The sequence below is a fragment of the Zingiber officinale genome, chromosome 3A (assembly GCF_018446385.1).
Source record: "Zingiber officinale cultivar Zhangliang chromosome 3A, Zo_v1.1, whole genome shotgun sequence".
Taxonomy (NCBI): Eukaryota; Viridiplantae; Streptophyta; class Magnoliopsida; order Zingiberales; family Zingiberaceae; genus Zingiber; species Zingiber officinale.
The window spans coordinates 3,976,201-3,995,542 of record NC_055990.1 but is presented as its reverse complement, the minus strand read 5'-3'; the positions used below and the strand labels follow the sequence as shown (position 1 = coordinate 3,995,542).

At 44.7% G+C, this 19,342-nt stretch overlaps 1 pseudogene; it reads right to left on the bottom strand.

The window, feature by feature from the left end:
• Positions 1-7,477: 7,477 nt before the first annotated feature.
• Positions 7,478-8,910, bottom strand: LOC122053518 (annotated as a pseudogene).
• Between the last annotated feature and the right edge of the window lie 10,432 nt (positions 8,911-19,342).

Genomic DNA, 19,342 nt, shown 5'->3' with positions numbered 1-19,342 from the left:
CCCGGGGGAGCACGGGCTAGAGATGGATCTTTATGGAGAAGATGTCACGATTCAACCCTTCTACGAGTCTCACGACGACTTCACATATTGGAAGGTAAGGATGATGTATTTTCTTAGGACTAATATGTTAAATTGGTTTTGTGTACAAGAAGGGTTTTCCCCTCCGATGGATGAGGAAGGAAAACCTATCAAGAAGAAGGAGTGGACGAAAGAGCAAATCTGACAATCCGAAATCAATGACGAGGTAACAAAAATTATTGAATTTGCTTTACCTAATAATGTTTTGTGCAAGATAGATAGGTACAACAACGCCAAGGAATTGTGGAACAATTTGGCAAAATTCCATGAAGAGGAGCCTAGTGAGCCAAGTAGCTCACATCATGGAGGAAGCGAATTGGGAGTTGAGGGCTACTCAACATCCAAGGAAGAAGAGGAGGAGAGCTCTTGTTCAAGATCGGAGCAAGAAGAGGCATCTACCTCCGGAAGGGATGAAGAAGAAAGCTCATCTACATCCACAACCCTAGGTAACTCAAACACTGTGATTTCAAGCAAATTACACATAATGTGTTTTGAGTATAGGAAGTTTGGGCACTACAAGAGTAAGTGTCCAAAGAGGGTTAGAAAGACTCCACCGGCACCAAAGGTCAAGGAAGCCGGAGTCCCGACATGCAAGAGCAAGAAGCACGTGGTGTGCTTCCAATGCAAGCAACGGGGACACTATAGGAGTCAATGTCCAAGGGGGAGGCAACCTCACAAGGACAAGAGGCCAAACACGTGTAAAGGGTGAGCTAAGGCAAACCCTAAGGTAACATTTAAAGCTCGTTCTTGCAATTCTAGTAGGATGCATGCTAGTAGTCTTATTGCCATTGTCAATAATGATAAGCATGTTAACACTAGAAATCGATACATGTGCTTAGGAGCCAAGCATGTTAGCCTAGATAAGAACAATTCTAGAAATGCTAACCCTAGAATTAACTCATCTAAGGCTAAGGAAAATCTAGATAGAAATCCCAAATCATCTAGACACATGCCTAGGAATACCTCAAAGAAAAATGATAAATCAAAACTTGAGGTATTAGAGAAAGAAAATCAAGTCTTGAGGTCAAGACTTGACTCTCTAGAAAAGGCTCTTAAGGATTTGACTCTAGGGTCTAAGGGTCAAAAACCCAAGTCCAAGGACAAGAAAGGTTTGGGTCACAAACCTAAGTCCCAATTGGTCAAGCCCACTTATCATAATGTTTCATTCGATTATGGAACAAAACCTAGGGCTAGGAAGACCATTACCAAGGCCACAAGGGGAGTCACCCCTATAGTTGACCTTGATGAGACCCAAATGACCAAGGCTTTAAAGCCTAAGAGGGTCATTAGGAGGGTTGCTAGGGAAGTTATCCCTAGTGAATATTTAGTGAACCCAATGAGCTCTAATAGGTATTGGGTTCCTAGGAGCATCTTCTCTACCCCATAGATGGGTTAGAGAGTGTCAACTCCGATTAGAAGGGTAGTTAACCCAACTTTGAGGAAATTGACACTCAAGGAGCATTTTCAAGGTTTTGAGAACTTTTGAAAATGAAATGGAATTATCATTTACTCCTTTGAAGAGTTAAATGTGCCTAAAGATTGGAAATTTCATGTTTAATCTCAATTGGCACAATTTGGGAAAATCTAGAGAACTCTCGAAAAAAAAAAATGAAACATGCCAAGTTTTGAGGATAAATTTGATATTTAAGTGGCATGAATCAATCTAGAGTTCAAGAAGTGTCAAAATTAGGATTTTGGCATTTTGGGGCAATCTAGGATTAAATTTGAAGTTAGCCAAGTGGTTAAGGATACTTAGATAGGTAATCTAGGTATATTTATTTATGCTAAATCTTGCCATGATTGTTTGCCCTCACATGTCATGACATCATGTTTAGTTTTATTATCATTTGAAATGTCATGATAATGCTTAGGCTAGTTTTTATGTCATGTTTATTTAAGTTTCAAACTTTATGTCATGACATCATGACTTTGGCACATGTTTTCATTTATGATACCATTTTATGCCATTTCATCATCTCTTGCATTAATAATCAATTGAATTGATTTAAGGATGAAAAACACATTTTGATATTGAGATCAAATTTGTGTTTAGAAAATGCATGAGACCTTAGTCTAAGATACCTAAACTCATATCTCACATTAAAATTGCCATGGATGTGTTTGATACACTTTAGATGTGTGTGAGATATTAGGATCATGAATTAGGATCAAGGTGCATAGTTCTTGTACCTAGATGAGCCTAATTCAAGAAAAGGAGGATCATAGGGAAAGCTTGTGTACAAGTCATGTACATTTAGCCCTAAGATTATGGTCCTAAATTAAAAGGTTTAAAATCATTTTGAAATTGATTTGGAAAACCTTGATGAAGTCATCTTAGTGATTACATTCATCATTGAACATTGTGATACAAAGTTGAGTTAAACTTGAACTATTTTAAAGTTTTTGAACTTTGTATCAAGATTGAAAAATGGAAGTTATTTTCATAGAAAACTATTTTTCCATGATAGTATATGTTATGATGAATGTATCCTCAAAATTTCACAATTTTTCGAATTTTCTGGAATTTTCTAGGAGTTTCTGAATTTCGGGAAGGAAATTTCAGAAATCTCCTGTCAGAGTCTGGATCGGTCTGGGGACCGATCCAGGGAAGTCTTGATCGGTCTGCGGACCGATCCAGTGAAGCATGGATCGGTCTGCAGACCGATCCAGAGTGCGATCTGGTGAAGGCCTGATCGGTCTGGTGACCGATCAGTGACGATCCAGTGCGATCAATGAAGCATGGATCGGTCTGGGGACCGATCCAGGGGGTTTTTGATCGGTCTTAGGACCGATCAGTGCGTGCCAGTTTCTGATTTTCAGCAGGTGTCTGAAATTTCAGTTTTTGGGAGTTGAGTTTCGGGTTTCTAAAGGTTTGAAACTCTCCAAGACATTGTTGGTGCAATGGTCAAGGGGGAGTTGACCTTTAGGGGGAGTCTTAACTAATTGTCAAGGGGGAGTTGACTTTTAGGGGGAGTTTTTACTCCTTAAGACTTTTGAGGATTAGTGATATGAGATTGTCACTAAGTTGAGTGTTGAGTTTAGTATCAAGGGGAAAGTTAAGGGTTTCAATTAAAGGTATGGGACTTTCATTAGGAAGAAACTCTTGACCTTGATTCCCTCTTTTTGATGTGTGTCAAAAAGGGGGAGAGATGTCCCAAGGGGGAGAGTGTAGGTTTTGGAAGAATGTTCAAGGAAGAACATTGGAAAACCTAAGTTAGGTTATCGGGTTAACCTAACTTGATTTTGGATTTTGTCAAACATCAAAAAGGGGGAGATTGTTGGTGCAACCTTAGGTCAAGGTTGACCTGGTTGACCTGACTCGAGTTGACCTGACTCGAGTTGTGTTTTGATGTTTGACGATGTTTGACGAGAAGAGAGTTGTATTCTTGATGTTTGACAAGAATAGGTGTTTGGGAGATTGTAGGTGCAACCTTAGGTCAAGGTTGATCTGGTTGACCTGATTCGGGAAAAGTCCAAGCAGGGAGCTTGGCACGCGAAAAGTCCAAGTATGGAGACTTGGCACTGGAAAAGTCCAAGTACGGAGACTTGGCACGGGGAAAAGTCCAAGAAGGTAGCTTGGCACGCGGAAAGTCCAAGTATGGAGACTTGGCACGGGGAAAGTCCAAACAGGGAGTTTGGCACGGGGAAAAGTCCTGGTGAGTGAAGCCAGGCAGTCGGAAAGTCCTGGTGAGTGAAGCCAGGCAGTGAGAAAGTCCTAACTGGGATGTTAGGCAGTGTGGAAATCCTGGTGAGTGAAGCCAGGTGAAAATCCTAGTGAGTGAAGCTAGGTGAAAGTAGAAGTCCTGGTGAGTGAAGCCAGGCAGTGGAAAGTCCTAACTGGGATGTTAGGCAGTTGGAAAGTCCTGGTGAGTGAAGCCAGGCAGTGAGAAAGTCCTAACTGGGATGTTAGGCAGTGTGGAAATCCTGGTGAGTGAAGCCAGGTGAAAGTCCTGGTGAGTGAAGCCGGGCAAGGGAAAATCCAGATGGATCAAGGGTGATCGGACATCTGGTGTTGGAAAGTCCAAGTAGATCAAGGGAGTGATCGGATACTTGGCACGAAGAGGAAAGCCCAAGTGGGTCAAAGGGATTGACCGAACACTTGGTGGAGAATTCTAACAGGTCAAGAGAGTGACCAGATGCTAGGAATGATGAACCAACAGGTCAAGGTTGACCGGATGTTGGTGTAGAAGCCTGAAGTTTAGGGCTGGGGAGTTTGGATCGGTCTGGGGACCGATCCAGTGATACACTGGATAGCCTGATCGGTCACCAGACCGATCAGTAACCATCCAGTAGCCTACTGTAGGTTATCTGATCGGTCTGGAGACCGATCAGACAACGATCAGGAGGCGCAAAGAAGTTCGGGAGAAGAGAAGCCTGATCGGTCCGTAGACCGATCAGGAGGTTCCCTGATCAGTCTGTGGACCGATCAGGAGGTTCCCTGATCGGTCCATGGACCGATCAGAGACGGAACAGAAGCGAAGGCAAGAAAATGGATCGGTCTGTGGACCGATCCACATGGAGCCTGATCGGTCCACGATTCGACCGTTGAGTCACAACGGGTCGCTTCGTCTTTCTTCGCTTTCGCAGTTATAAAAGGAGGGCCGCCGCACTGCTTTCTTCCTTCTTCTTCTTCTTCCGGGATTGAAGGCCTACGTGCTGAGGTTCTCGAGCTTTGTTGAGCTCTTCTTCGAAGCTTCGCGTGAGCTTCTTCCTTCGGCTGGGACTCCGACTGAGTTGCTGCTGTTGTTGCTTCTTCAACAGCCGACAAGAAGGCAAGGGTTGTTTACATTTGCTGTGTATTTACTTCTTTTTTCTCTTGTATTTGTACTCCTTATCTTGCTGTTGCAAGAAGTAGTTGTGGCGAGGTTTCTCCACTAAGGAGCTCATATTTAGCCGGTTCTCCGGGGACTCATCCACCGACGGATTGGTAGGCTTCGTCCACCTTACGGACACGCCGAGGAGTAGGAGTTCATCTCCGAACCTCGTTACATCGGTTTGTTTTTCTTCTCCTTAGTTTCTTCCTTGTATTTCCGCTGCGACTAACCCTAACTGTAGGAAGAACGCGAAAAATTTGGGGCGGCTATTCACACCCCCCCTCTCTAGCCGAGTACGAACGATCCTAACAGGGACCACTGTAATATCTCTCGACATCCTTTTAGGAGATAGTGACGCTGACATAAGGCATGGTCGACAGGTGGATCGTACGACCGAAGGTTCTATTGTCGCGTCAGGGATATGCATGCCCTGTTAAGGTATAGTGTCAGGGGTACTTTCCTGACAAGGTCCTTTCATGGGACACCTAGGAGAGCGTGGTCATGCCTTGAGAAGCGCACATACCGCCCACCGAGGCTCTATATAAAGGGGGGATCCTTCACCAGCGAAGGTACGCGTTATTATTGGGTTCTACTGTTGATACTGTTGCTCCGCCTTTCTCCATATTCCGATGACTAACTTAAGTGTCAGAGGAACAACGTCGGGGGTCCCTTCCCTGGCTCGGCACTGACACCGTTTGTTTTGCAGCGCAGAGTGAAGTCCACGTACGGTTAGCGAAGCTGCCACCACCTAGCTTTCCAGCTTCACGGTTTCGGACAGGATCAGTATGATATTTTTCACTTAAGATTTAAACCCTCATGCATTTATTTTTTGGCTTTACCGAAAAAATCTTATACCAATGAAGATATGCTTCATTTTTTAAACCCATAATTTTTTATATATTTTTTTAATATGAGACTTTGATTGTATTCCGAACATTTACTATATCAAAAGACAATCCAATACAACAAACTAGCAAGCAAAAGCAAAGATTATTATAAAAAGTTATTTTCACTTTTATTTATATTTACATTCTTATTTTCTTATTGTGTTCATATAAAAATAAGTCGTAAGAGGTTTCTCTATATCCGGAAAGTATCCAAGAATAAGAAGATTAATGATGGTAGTTATTTGGACTTGGTTTTAGATATAGTCATTTTGGGAGCCTATAAATCAAGTAAAATTAATTGTGTATTATGTTATATTTTTAAGTTTTTACTACATTCTCAACGACGATACGATTAAAGTTGTTCACCCTCTCTTACTCGTACTGGTCTTAACATATAAAATATAATAGAGAGATCATATTTAAAATTTAAATAGTTTAGATCTATATGGTAGTTCTAATTAAAATTGATACATTATCTAAATTAATTTAAATTTAAAAACAAAGGTAAATAATAAAATCTTCATGGTACAAACGAATATTTACATGTAAATACACACTCAATTAAGAGCATCCACAATGAGAGTAGGGATATAAACAAGTTGTATCAATTTGAACAGTATTAAGTTCGAGTTTAGCTCATTTAAGTTATATTCGAGCTCGAATTGAACTTTTATCACAAGGCTCGAACTCGGCTTGTTTTGGAATTACCAAGCTTGTGAATAGTTCAAGCTTGACTCGTTATTAGCTCAATTATCATAGTTAATGAGCTTAACTCGTTAAGCGAGCTCGAGCTCATTTTAGAGCTCGTTTAAGGCTCATTTTAGAGCTTATTTTGCAGACTTGTTAAGCGAGCTTGAAAATTCATTTGAATAAATATTCAACAAACCTAACAATTAAATAATATAAACTCAACACATCATTGAACATTCCAAACTACTATATTAAACTTCCAAAGTCAACACATCATTGAACATGTTCGTGAGCCATTTAATGAGTCAAGCTCCAGCTTGAGTTCACGAGCCTATAAACGAGCCGAGCTCGAGTCTGAGCTCGCAAGCCTATAAATGAACATGTTCGAGAGTTCACGAGTTGAATATCCTTAAGCTTGAGCTCGGCTCGATAAAACTGTCGAGTTTGAAATTGAGCTCCAGTTCGACTCGATAAGATAAACAAATGAACTTGAACGAGCTTTTTATCGAATCTAACTTCGAATAGCTCGCGAACTATTTGATTTATTTACATCTCTAAATGAAAACTCATTGTTTACATGGCTTAAATGAGGGAGGGAGGGAGCTCCCTCATTTATGACACGAAGTGGCTCCCTGTTTAGGTAGCTGCTTCTTCTTTTGTTTTTTATTTTTTTTTAAGTTTATTTTTTTTAAAATAATAAATATTAAAAAATAATAATTTATGTGAAAATATAGGATCCATTAAGAAATTGTTAGGAGAATTTATTTTATAATAAAGAGAAGTGCGAGATTTTTTATTCTTGACATAGCATTGATATAACATCGAGGAGTTCTTAGAGAGCTCTCATGATCATGAATATCGTAATAGTTCTTAGACACAATTGAAATTGAGTGGTACATATTAGCTAGATTTCATAAAAAGGAATATTGGAATAAAAATATATTTTTTTAAAAAAAACGTCATTTCATTATTTTTTTTGTTAGTTTGGTAATCGAAATTAAAAACGAATTAGAAACGATGCGCTTTAGTAAATATATTTATTTGCTAATCCATTAATGGGTACACACCGACCACCACATCGTTCATACTACTGCAGCCGTTATTGAAGACAAGATAAGCACAGACAACGTAGGCACATACTTTACGTAGACAGGCACAAGCAACGATAATAGGCAGAGACATAGAAGTCGTTTAGATTCTTAGTCACAGCATTTGTTGGCGAGGGGTCCACAGGACATGGTCGCTGGGCAGGAAATGGCACACCGGCTCTGCGCTCTCCGGCTTCACCTGCAGCACCTGGAGCATCACGTGCTGCGGATTCCACGACGTCGTGTCCAGATGACAAACTGCGATCGCCTCCACTCGGCTCCCGTCGCTCCCCTTCAAGCTCACCGCGTACTCCCTCATCATCCCCTTCCCAACCGCGTGGCAGTGGAACACAACGTACGCGTATGGCTCGGCGTGGCAGAAAACGCCCAGCTCCTCCCCGCCCATCCTTTCGAACCCCTCCACCACGTACCGCTGCATCGCCGCCGCCGCCGTGGCGTTCGCGACTGTCGACACCGCGCTGACATAGTCGGTGGCCAGAGCCGAGACGGCGAAGTCCACCATGGACTCGATGGAGGTGGCGCAGTGCTTCGTCTCCCTTGCATTCGCCGTGCGCTCGCACCGTTCCAGGGTCGCGCTCATCTCACGGGCTTCCTTCGAGTTAGGGTCGACGGAGAGAAGCGCGAGGACGTCGGGGAGCTTGTTGGAGGAGAAGGGGAGGGCGTCGGCCACGCGGCGAGGGAGGAGGTCGGCGTGTTTAGGGATGGATCGCTTGAATTGCAAGTCGCAGGTGGCTCCTGGAAACAGGTCCTTCTCGAGGAAGAACAGAGACCGGGAGGACTTGTCGCGGAGTTGCGCTACGTTGGCGGCGTTGTAATAAATGGAGGTGATTCCGGGAATCACCGCTTCCTCTTCGGACTCCGACAACGTCCATAAGCCCGGGCTTGTCTCTGCAATTCAATTGATATATATATTGGGATTCCAAATTAACAAGATCATACCGTAATAAAAATATACATGGATAAAAATCAATGAACCAGGGGGGTGAAGGAGGTCACGGATGCAGCTAGGGATGGGAGTGTTGGGAGAGCAGTTTTCCAGTAGAGCTCCGGCGACGAAGCAAGTGCAACTGATGGATGGGCTACGAGTCCGGCGAGGAGCTGCAACCATTTCGATCGAATCAAAATTCATGCGCCCATAATTAATCGAAGAAAACAAACAAACGCCATACAAGACAAATCTGTTGAATCAGATTACTGACTGATTCAACCAAACAAGTTCCGTTGATTAATAATACTACTACGAGTGGTATGAATTTGCTCACCCCGAGGAAGAACAGGATGAGCTGGTTCGCCATGAACAATATAATGAAGAGTAGAAATTGAGGATTGGTAGATGGTAGATGGGTACGCACTTTGGCTCACTTAAATAGAGGAGAAGTGGGGCAGATGAAATATTTTCTTAGTTCGCACGCATTTCAAGATGTATTAATATTTCTGCCGATCAAGCTTGTACAGTGCACAGCTTTGAATTATATATGCAAAAAATGGATAAATAGGGTAGCGGAGGCTAATAGTGTTCTAAAAGACTAACGACAAGTTTAATTTAGAGGGAATTCATTCCTGCCAATTCTTATGAAATGGTTTATTTATACATTTGGTAAAAAAAAATGAAATGTTGATGAGACGCCCTCTCTCGTGCCTGCACGGGTTCGTTCTAGAAGTTTACTGGATGAGAAAGTTGGAATTGGGTTCGAATTAGTTTAACTCGAGACGATCAAAATATCACTCAAGTATACAAAGAAGTGGATGGTCAACTTTCGATGACCAAAATTGTTGGGATCTAGCGCGCTAAACACGCGAAAGACAGCGAAAAAATTATTAGATCCTCTTATCCAGCGGATCCATGCGAAGGGAAGAAATATTTTCTGAAAACAAACTATACTAAGCTACATGATAGGATTATACCCTTGATGCGTGCATACAATCTCCCGACAGCTCGGATCTCCGCACGATCACACGTCCGCGCCTCTATGGTATCCACACGAACAAGCCTTGTCTTTGCTTGTCTCACAAACAAAGCAAGATGGAGAAGAAATCACAAGGTTGTGCTAGCAACCACAATGGTGATTTCGGCCAAGAGAGGGAAGGAGGAAGAAGAAGAATGTCAAGGGTCTCAACACATGAAAACTCTCTAAAAACTCATGAAAAATATCATCCAAAATGATATTTATAAACATCTCATGCTATACCAAGAGTCTCCACCCTTTCATCTTATAATCTAATGACTCAAAATTAACTATTCAATCCAATGGTTCAATTTTGACCATTCAACTTCCTTGGTGAACTCAAGATCACCCAATGAGTCCAACCCATTGATTCTCAAGCAACTCGACTCAATCCAACAATTGGATCTCTTTGAGTCTAACTTAATGAGTCAAATTCAGATTACACTTAATCCAATGATTCATCACATGAACCCATCTCCATATCAACTTGTTCTTTGTGTGTGACCCTATAGGTTCTCGTAACATTGGCAATGTACCAAAATCAACATTTGCGATACATAAACAATGAGTGACATCTAGCAAGGCATCATTACTACCAAAGTGACGAGAAAGTCGAGATCCGACCTAACCTGTCCGTGGCTATTATCTTGTATGACTTGGTCCCTCTATTCTTGATATCTAGATTAATCAATGAGGCATAGACCGTGTCATCCTCTTATCAATCTTTGTGTTTCTTGATCTCCAAGTAGACACACTTATCAAATAAGTTCAATATCTCATATTGACTCATTTACGCATGACCATGCTTTCTTGTGTCCTACTAATCAAGGGTGTAAAATACCGAAAATAGGCGAATATTAATAAAGGAATTTTTTGAAATTTTTGGAAATTTTTCGGGAATTTTTCGGAGCTCGTATGGACGAGTTAACGGGGACAAAAACGGGGCCCAGAAAAGCCTGTTATGGCCACCCCAATTAAATGAGGAAAAGTTAAATTTCTTAATTCCTTTTCTTTATTTATTTTGCTTTTTCTTTTATTTCCGTCGTTCCCTCTTTCTCGCCGAACCCGAGCGCCGAATCCTTTTCTCCCCGACGCCGCTCCCACGCCCTAACCATCATTCGGCGGTTTCCTCACCTCTTCTCTGTCTCGGTGCCCTAGCCGCCGGCGACGCACCAAGCCACCCCGATCATCTTCCTCTCTGCCCACTGACGCCGGCCGTTTGTCCTCAGCAAAGCAGCGCCGCACCCCTTGTGCCGACCGCAGCGAATTCCTCCGCTCTAGGTCAAGCCGACACCCGATTTCCTCTTCTTCTTGTGCTCACGACCGCCGCACCTCTGCACAGTGCCGACGCCACTGCCTAGTGCTTCTGCCATTGTTGACGAAGCCTCAGCCCTAGCACGGTTGCTGTGAGCTCTAGTTGAGGTCGCAGGGTTCTGCCGAGCCCTAGTTTCCACTACCGAGTTCCTTCTTCACAAAATCCTTACGCTGTTAGGATTTGGGTTTTTGACGGTGTACACTGTCAGCCATTTCTCCGGCCACAGGAGGTCACCAGCAGCTAGTTGTGAGGGGTGTTTCAGTTAGACACAAGGAACTGCCACCGTAGAGGTAATGGTTATGTTTTAGGAACATAGTTTGGAAGGAAAATTGATGATTTGGTTTGTTTGTTTTGTTCCCAGCAGTTGCCCTTGTTCCGGCAGCCCTCATTTCAGCAGTAAACGATTAGCAGCAATCAGTGGCTGTGATTTGAGGTAAGTGTAGGATCGTGATACATTTTGTAGTGAATTTGAATTATATGATTAGTAGGTTGACTTAGGGTTTTGCCCTAAATAGTTCTTAAGAATTTATTTAGCTATTTATGTAAATAGTAGCTAAATAAAATATATTTATTTGTTCGTGACTTAGGGTTTTGACGCGAGACGAGTATCTCGACGTTGGCTTTGGACCGGATACGATCCTTTCTTTTTGGAGGCGGGTACTTTTGACTTATTGTCTTTGATATGCTTAGTAATGAAAATAATATGTTGCATTAATTGTTTTTCCTATTTGTTTCGGTTAATCACTGCCCAATACATGTTACCTGTTTGATTGATTGTTTGTTTACATCTCGTATTGATCTTGTACCTGATCTATCATGCTCATGGGTAGTGATATAACCATGTTTCACATGTTCAGGACCTAGGTTTGATACCTTATTGATCAGTATATTTTGATTTGATCTATTCACTATGGTGCCCATTGTTATATGTCCAGAGGTTGGTTTAGTATATTACCATGCTTAGTGACATGCACCATTTGCATGATCGCATGCTGTGCGATAGATTGCTCCATTATTGTCGAGCACTTTGCTAGTTTCCATCACTGTTCGGTGCTCCATTGTGACGCTCACGGGTAGCGTGACACAGCGTGGTTGCACGTCAGTTTGACTCTTCCGGTGCTCCTTTGATCCGCTCAGGGATAGTGTGACGCAGCGTGTAGCACGTTAGAGATTCCTCCCCGTCATAGTGTACCGGGAGATGAGAGCATTGCGCTCCCCCATTTATGATTTGGGGTAGGAGTACGTATGTACTCCGACAGCATCCCGTCCACTCGATCACTCATCAGGAGTAGTGTTGCTGAGTGTACGGTTGTCACAGCCCTACCCACTTGGTCCCACTTTTGTTGTGAGTTGGCTGACTGGCGTCAGGGGTGACCATGACATTGGCATCATATGCATGATGCATTTATTGTTTGTGATTGTGTTTGCTGCATTTATATGCTGCATATTGTTTGGATACCTATGTTTGACATGCATACATGTCTTCTATACCTTTCAGACTGTTTGTCCTTATACCGGGTCCTGGTTAGTACAGATTCTCTCCTGTCTTCTTCGGTTTGCATTTACCTTTATCTTTATCAGGAGACTGTACGCATGATTAGTGCTAGGTGTTATTTCTTTACTTTGCATATCAACTGTACCTGCTGAGTGTTGGACTCACCCCGCCTCCATTGTCGTTATTTTCAGGTTGATGCTGTCAGGAGGGAGTTCCAGTCGCTAGTCCCCACAGCACGTAGTGCTAGATCTCTACAGACCTCGATGGTTTATATATCGTTTAGTTTTGTTTTGCATTTATTGATTATGTGTGGACTTGGTTTGTTTGGATACTTAGTTGTTGTATGGATTTTTGTGATGATGATGGATTTTTATTCGATGTGTTTTTTTTTTTACTACGTGCCTGCCTGGACGGCAGAAGAGGTGAGTTCGTCGGTTTTGAGCTTTACGAGTGTAGTTGAGTAGGGTGGTTTTTGAGTCAGAGTATTACTACTTTGTTTGATTATATATAACTGCGTGGTGATGTTTTATTTTGTTGTTATTATTCCAGCCGCCTGTAGTTGAGGTATTTGTGAGATGTAGAAAAGTTTCAGATTGTCCACCGTACAGGGGAGATGCTGCCGAAATTTTCTCAGACAGGGACTCCTCTGGGGCGTGACAATTTAGTGGTATCAGAGCCAGGTTTTACGATCTTTTGTTTCGTATTTTGGATTTTCGGGATTTATCTGATACCAATTTATTTGCATCGAGCGGTTATGATACCGCTTTTGGTGTTCGAGATTTATCGGATACCGTTGTTGGTATTCGATATTTGGGTTAGCCAGTTTGCGAGTCAAACCGGCATTATCGATTTTCGATATGGTTATGTTTCGATTTCCGTTTGATTTATTTGGATTTCTGCGTTCGGAATTTTGAGGTCAAATTGGGGACTGGACAGCGACGGAACATCTCCAGACGACAAATAGGTATGTTGTTATTTTATTTTTGTTATATTGGTATTGATATCTGTAATTCAATTTAACAGATATGAGACGATCTACTCGTATTACTGCGAGACGTGGTGCTGGACGACCACGTGCGAGGACCACGGGATCTCTGGATATGCCAGAGATGCCCACTGTTAGTGAGCCTATCAGTCAGGGACAGACTCAGGATGCAGCGGGAGCATCGGGCTCTCAAATCCCGATAGCTCCTGTAGAGATACCTACTTTGGCCACACCGACGGTATCCACTCCTACCGTATTTACGGTACCATCAGGTGTACCATTGGCATACCCGACATTTGCTCCAGAGCAGCCTACGACGTACTCGGCACCACCGCCACCGGACCTGTACCCGACACCAGGGCACCTTTGTGCCCCAATGCCTCTGCAATGCACCATATCCGTACCATTACCTCACCGCCTCCAACCGCCACCACTTTTGTTCCCAGGCACCCACGCTTATGCTCCCAGATATACAACAAGACCGGAGTTCCTCCTCCGGTTTATTCCGCGATACCACCTGTAGTATCAGCTCAAGTGTTTCCCGCTCACTGATATTGTCGCTGCACGAGCTAGGATTCCAGCACTAGCTGAGTCGATGAAGACTCGTTTCACTCTTTTCCGCGGAGATCTCGATCCGAGTATGGCTCTGTCATGGATAGAGACTATGGAGCAGACTTTCTTCTATATGGCTTGCTCCGAGTGGGAGAAAGCAGAGCTGGCTGCTTACCATTTACGGGATGAAGCTAATGCCTGGTGGGTTACTCAGCATTCTATTATTGGTGAGCGCTACGTCACATGGACCAGGTTCAGAGAGGCTTTTGAGAGCCGTTTCTTTCCACTGTCCTATCAGATGGCTCGCCGACAGGATTTTATGAGTCTGAGGCAGAATAATCGCTCAATGACCGAGTATAATACTGAATTCCTCCGGTTGGCTCAGTTTTGTCCAGAGTTAGTTGCTGAGGACAGAACTCGCATGATGCAGTTTATACAGGGATTGGATGGTTATCTGCATGTACAGCTTGCCGGATTAGGGATTACATCTTACTCTGATGCATTGAATCATGCTTTGATGATAGAGTTAGCTCGGCAGACAGCATATCCGGACAGGAAAAGGAAGCATACGGGTCAGACGTCAGGGCAGATCCAGCAAACACAGGCGACAAGACAACATCAGAGTAGTCGCAGACGATCAGGTCAGAGTTCTTCTGGGGTTTCTCGTAGGCCTCAGAAGTCAGGACAGTCTTCCTCAGGACGTTTCCGGTCTCCTCGGCAGGATCGGAAACAGTCCACCAGCGATATACAGTGTTTCCGATGTGGTTCCAGAGACCACATCACTTCAGCCTGCACTCTGGAACAGTCAGTTTGCTTTTATTGCAAACTGCCTGGGCACCAGAGCCGAGATTGTCAGCTGAAGGCTCAGCACACGGCTTCCGGAGGGTCAGAGCAGAGGGGACAGTCTAGTCAGTCAGTGTCTCGACGAGGAGGGCGGAGATTCACACCCTCACAGCGTCAGCAGGGAGCAGCTCCCTCCGCAGCAGCATTTGGCATGCTTGGACAGGAGTACTCCAGTGCTTCTGTAGCACCCCAGAGTTTTGCTCCAGGACCTTATTATCCGACTCAGGGGCAGTATCAGACTCAGTCCCAGTCACCATCCTCTCAGTCTTATCTGGCACATAGTCCAGCAGCGCCTCAGTGGCAGGCTTCTGCCCAGCCGCAGCAGCCGCTGGCAGTGTTACCACCTCCTCCTCCGCCAGAGACGGGTCGTGTTCATGCGATTACCAGAGAGGATGCGCAGCGAGCCGACGAATCCATTTTCCGCGGTATGATTTCCATTTATGCATTTTCCACTGATATTTTGATTGATACTGGTAGTTCGCACTCTTTTATATCCCGTATCTTTATGCGGGAGATTGGTAGATTACCTACTGTTAGGTTGCGGCGATTGACTGTCTCCCTACCGTCCGGTGATACTTTAGACGTCACCCAGGAGATCAGAGGTTGCCCGTTAGACTTTGGCAACATGATACTTACGGTAGATCTTCTAGTATTGGAGATGGTCGAGTTTGATGTCATACTTGGCATGGATTGGCTGTCAGTTTATCATGCTACCATTGATTGCCAGACGAGGGTGGTCACCTTCCAGCTTCCGAACCAACCCTCGTGGAGTTTCACTGGCATCAGAGACGACGGTATCTCGATTATTTCGGCGATTCAGGCGCAGAAGCTGCTGTCTCACGGCTGTCATGGTTTTCTGTTATCGTTGATCAGTACTGAGGACAGTACTAGTTCGCAGCTCTCCGATGTTCCTGTAGTCCGGGAGTACCCAGATGTATTTCCAGAGGAGCTGCCAGGTTTGCCTCCCAGAAGGCAAGTGGAGTTCGCTATTGAGCTAATTCCGGGAACCACGCCGACATCGAAAGCTCCGTATCGTATGACACCAAAAGAGTTGAACAAGCTGAAGGTTCAACTCCAGGAGCTTTTAGACAGGGGATTTATTCGCCCTAGTGTTTCACCATGGGGTTCTCCAGTTCTGTTTGTCAAGAAAAAGGATGGTACTATGAGGTTGTGTATTGACTACAGGCAGCTGAATGTAGTGACCATCAGAAATAAATATCCATTACCACGGATCGAGGATTTGTTTGATCAGCTCAGAGGTACATCAGTGTATTCTAAGATTGATCTGCGATCCGGATATCATCAGTTGAGAGTCAGAGATTCTGATATCCAGAAGACAGCTTTCCGTACCAGATACGGTCATTATGAGTTTTTGGTAATGCCATTTGGGCTTACCAATGCTCCAGCGGTGTTTATGGATTTGATGAACCGCATCTTTCTGGAGTATCTGGATCAGTTTGTTATCGTTTTCATTGATGACATATTGGTCTACTCTCGTTCCGAGGAGGAGCATGCACAGCATCTTCGCACAGTCTTGGAGATTCTTCGACGACATCAGCTGTACGCGAAGTTCAGCAAGTGTGCATTCTGGCTATCCTCAGTTGGTTTTCTGGGACACGTGGTTTCTAGCAGAGGTATTTCAGTTGATCCTCAGAAGATCGAGGCTGTCACCGGTTGGGAGCAGCCGAAGTCAGTTCAGGAGATCCGCAGTTTTCTGGGATTGGCCGGATATTACCGACGTTTTGTCGAGGGTTTCTCGCGTATTGCTATGCCACTGACACATCTTACCCGGAAAGGCGTGAAGTTCATATGGTCCGAGGATTGCGAGACCAGCTTTCAGGAGCTGAAGCGGAGATTAGTGTCGACTCCAGTTTTGGTTTTACCTTCTGGAGAGGATGGATTTGTACTTTACACCGATGCATCACTTCAGGGTTTGGGCGCTGTTCTGATGCAGCACGGCAGAGTAGTCTCTTATGATTCTCGTCAGCTGAAGGAGCATGAGAAAAATTACCCAGTTCATGACCTGGAGTTAGCTGCCATCATCTTTGCTCTGAAGCTATGGCGACATCATTTATACGGTATCACATTTGAGGTTCTCACTGATCATAAGAGTCTCAAATATATTTTCACTCAGAAGGAGCTTAATCTTCGACAGAGGAGATGGATGGAGTTCCTGAAGGACTACGATTGTACCATTAGCTACCACCCGGGGAAAGCTAATGTGGTTGCAGATGCACTCAGCAGGAAGTCCAGAGGGACTTTGGCTTGCCACCGGACTTCAGTCACGGACTTGATTCAGAGTTTCTCGGAGTTAGATCTTGAGGAGCAGGGATCAACAGAGCAAGGTATTCTTGTTACCATGGTTGCTCAGTCGTCGATCAGGACGAGGATCCGAGAGGCACAGGCCAGTGATCAGCATTTGCAGTTTATTAGCAGTCAGATAGCTTCCGGGCAGCAGACCGAGTTTACACGAGACGAGGAGGGTATTATATTCTTCCGAGGCAGATTATGTGTACCTCAGTCTCATCCGGTCTTACAGGAGCTACTTCAGGAGGCACACCGTTCTCGATTTACGATTCATCCAGGCGGGACCCGTATGTATCGAGACTTGAGGCGTTCCTATTGGTGGAACGACATGAAGAAAGACATCGCGGATTTCGTAGCTAGGTGTCTTGTTTGTCAGCAGGTGAAGGCTGAGCACCAGAGACCTGCAGGATTACTTCAGCGGATTCCTATTCCTGAGTGGAAGTGGGATCACATTACTATGGACTTTGTGGTAGGGTTGCCGAGGACACGACGAGGCCATGACACGATTTGGGTAATCGTTGATCGATTAACCAAATCCGCGCACTTTTTAGCGATTCGGAGGACTGATCCCCTGGATCGATTGGCAGATCTGTATTGTCGGGAGATCATCAGACTACATGGTGTTCCGTTGAGTATCATTTCGGATAGAGATCCACGGTTTACGTCTCGGTTCTGGCAGAGTCTGCAGCAGGCCTTGGGTACACAGCTCCGTTTCAGTACAGCTTTCCATCCACAGACAGATGGACAGTCAGAGCGGACCATTCAGACGTTAGAGGACCTGCTGAGATCATGTGTTATGGATTTCGGAGGCAGCTGGGAGGACCATCTGCCGTTGGTAGAGTTTGCCTACAACAATAGCTTTCATTCGGCTATCCAGATGGCACCGTTTGAGGCGTTGTACGGTAGACCTTGTCGGACACCCGTCCTCTGGGATGAGGTTGGAGAGGCCCAGCTGTTGGGACCTCATAGAGTTCAACAGGATGCAGAGTTGGTCCGTACTATCAGACGGAGGATGTTAGAGGCGCAGGACCGCCAGAAGAGTTACGCTGATCGGAGACGTAGACCACTAGAGTTCTCTGTGGGCGACCATGTATTTCTGCGAGTTTCACCCACGAAAGGGGTGAAGATATTTGGCCTCAGAGGTAAGCTAGCTCCGCGGTATATTGGTCCTTTCGAGATCTTGTAGAGGATCGGAGCAGTAGCTTACCGATTGGCACTACCACCGTCCTTGTCAGACGTTCACAATGTATTTCACGTATCGATGCTGAGGAGATACGTGCCCGACCCGATACATGTGCTGGCAGATATTCCAATTCCAGTTCAGCCTGACATTACATATGAGGAGGTTCCGGTACGGATTCTCCACCGGAAAGAGCGTCAGTTGCGGAACAAGACTATTCGGCTGGTTAAAGTCGGATGGCAGCATCACACAGACGAGGAGGCTACTTGGGAGCTCGAGGATACGATCCGAGCTCGATACCCCCATCTTTTCACTTGAGGTATGTGATTTAGTTTAGCGTTCAGCATTTATACTTTCTGTCTGTTATTAGTACTTGCTTATGGTAGATAACGAAATTTGGGGACCAAAATTTATAAGTGGGGGAGAATGTAAAATACCAAAAATAGGCGAATATTAATAAAGGAATTTTTCGGAATTTTTGGAAATTTTTCGGGAATTTTTCGGAGCTCGTATGGACGAGTTAACGGGGACAAAAACGGGGCCCAGAAAAGCCTGTTATGGTCACCCCAATTAAATGAGGAAAAGTTGAATTTCTTAATTCCTTTTCTTTATTTATTTTGCTTTTTCTTTTATTTCCGCCGTTCCCTCTTTCTCGCCGAACCCGAGCGCCGAATCCTTTTCTCCCCGACGCCGCTCCCACGCCCTAACCATCATTCGGCGGTTTCCTCACCTCTTCTCTGTCTCGGTGCCCTAGCCGCCGGCGACGCACCAAGCCACCCCGATCATCTTCCTCTCTGCCCACTGACGCCGACCGTTTGTCCTCAGCAAAGCAGCGCCGCACCCCTTGTGCCGACCGCCGCGAATTCCTCCGCTCTAGGTCAAGCCGACACCTGATTTCCTCTTCTTCTTGTGCTCACGACCGCCGCACCTCTGCACAGTGCCGACGCCACTGCCTAGTGCTTCTGCCATTGTTGACGAAGCCTCAGCCCTAGCACGGTTGCTGTGAGCTCTAGTTGAGGTCGCAGGGTTCTGCCGAGCCCTAGTTTCCACTACCGAGTTCCTTCTTTACCAAATCCTTACGCTGTTAGGATTTGGGTTTTTGACGGTGTACACTGTCAGCCATTTCTCCGGCCACAGGAGG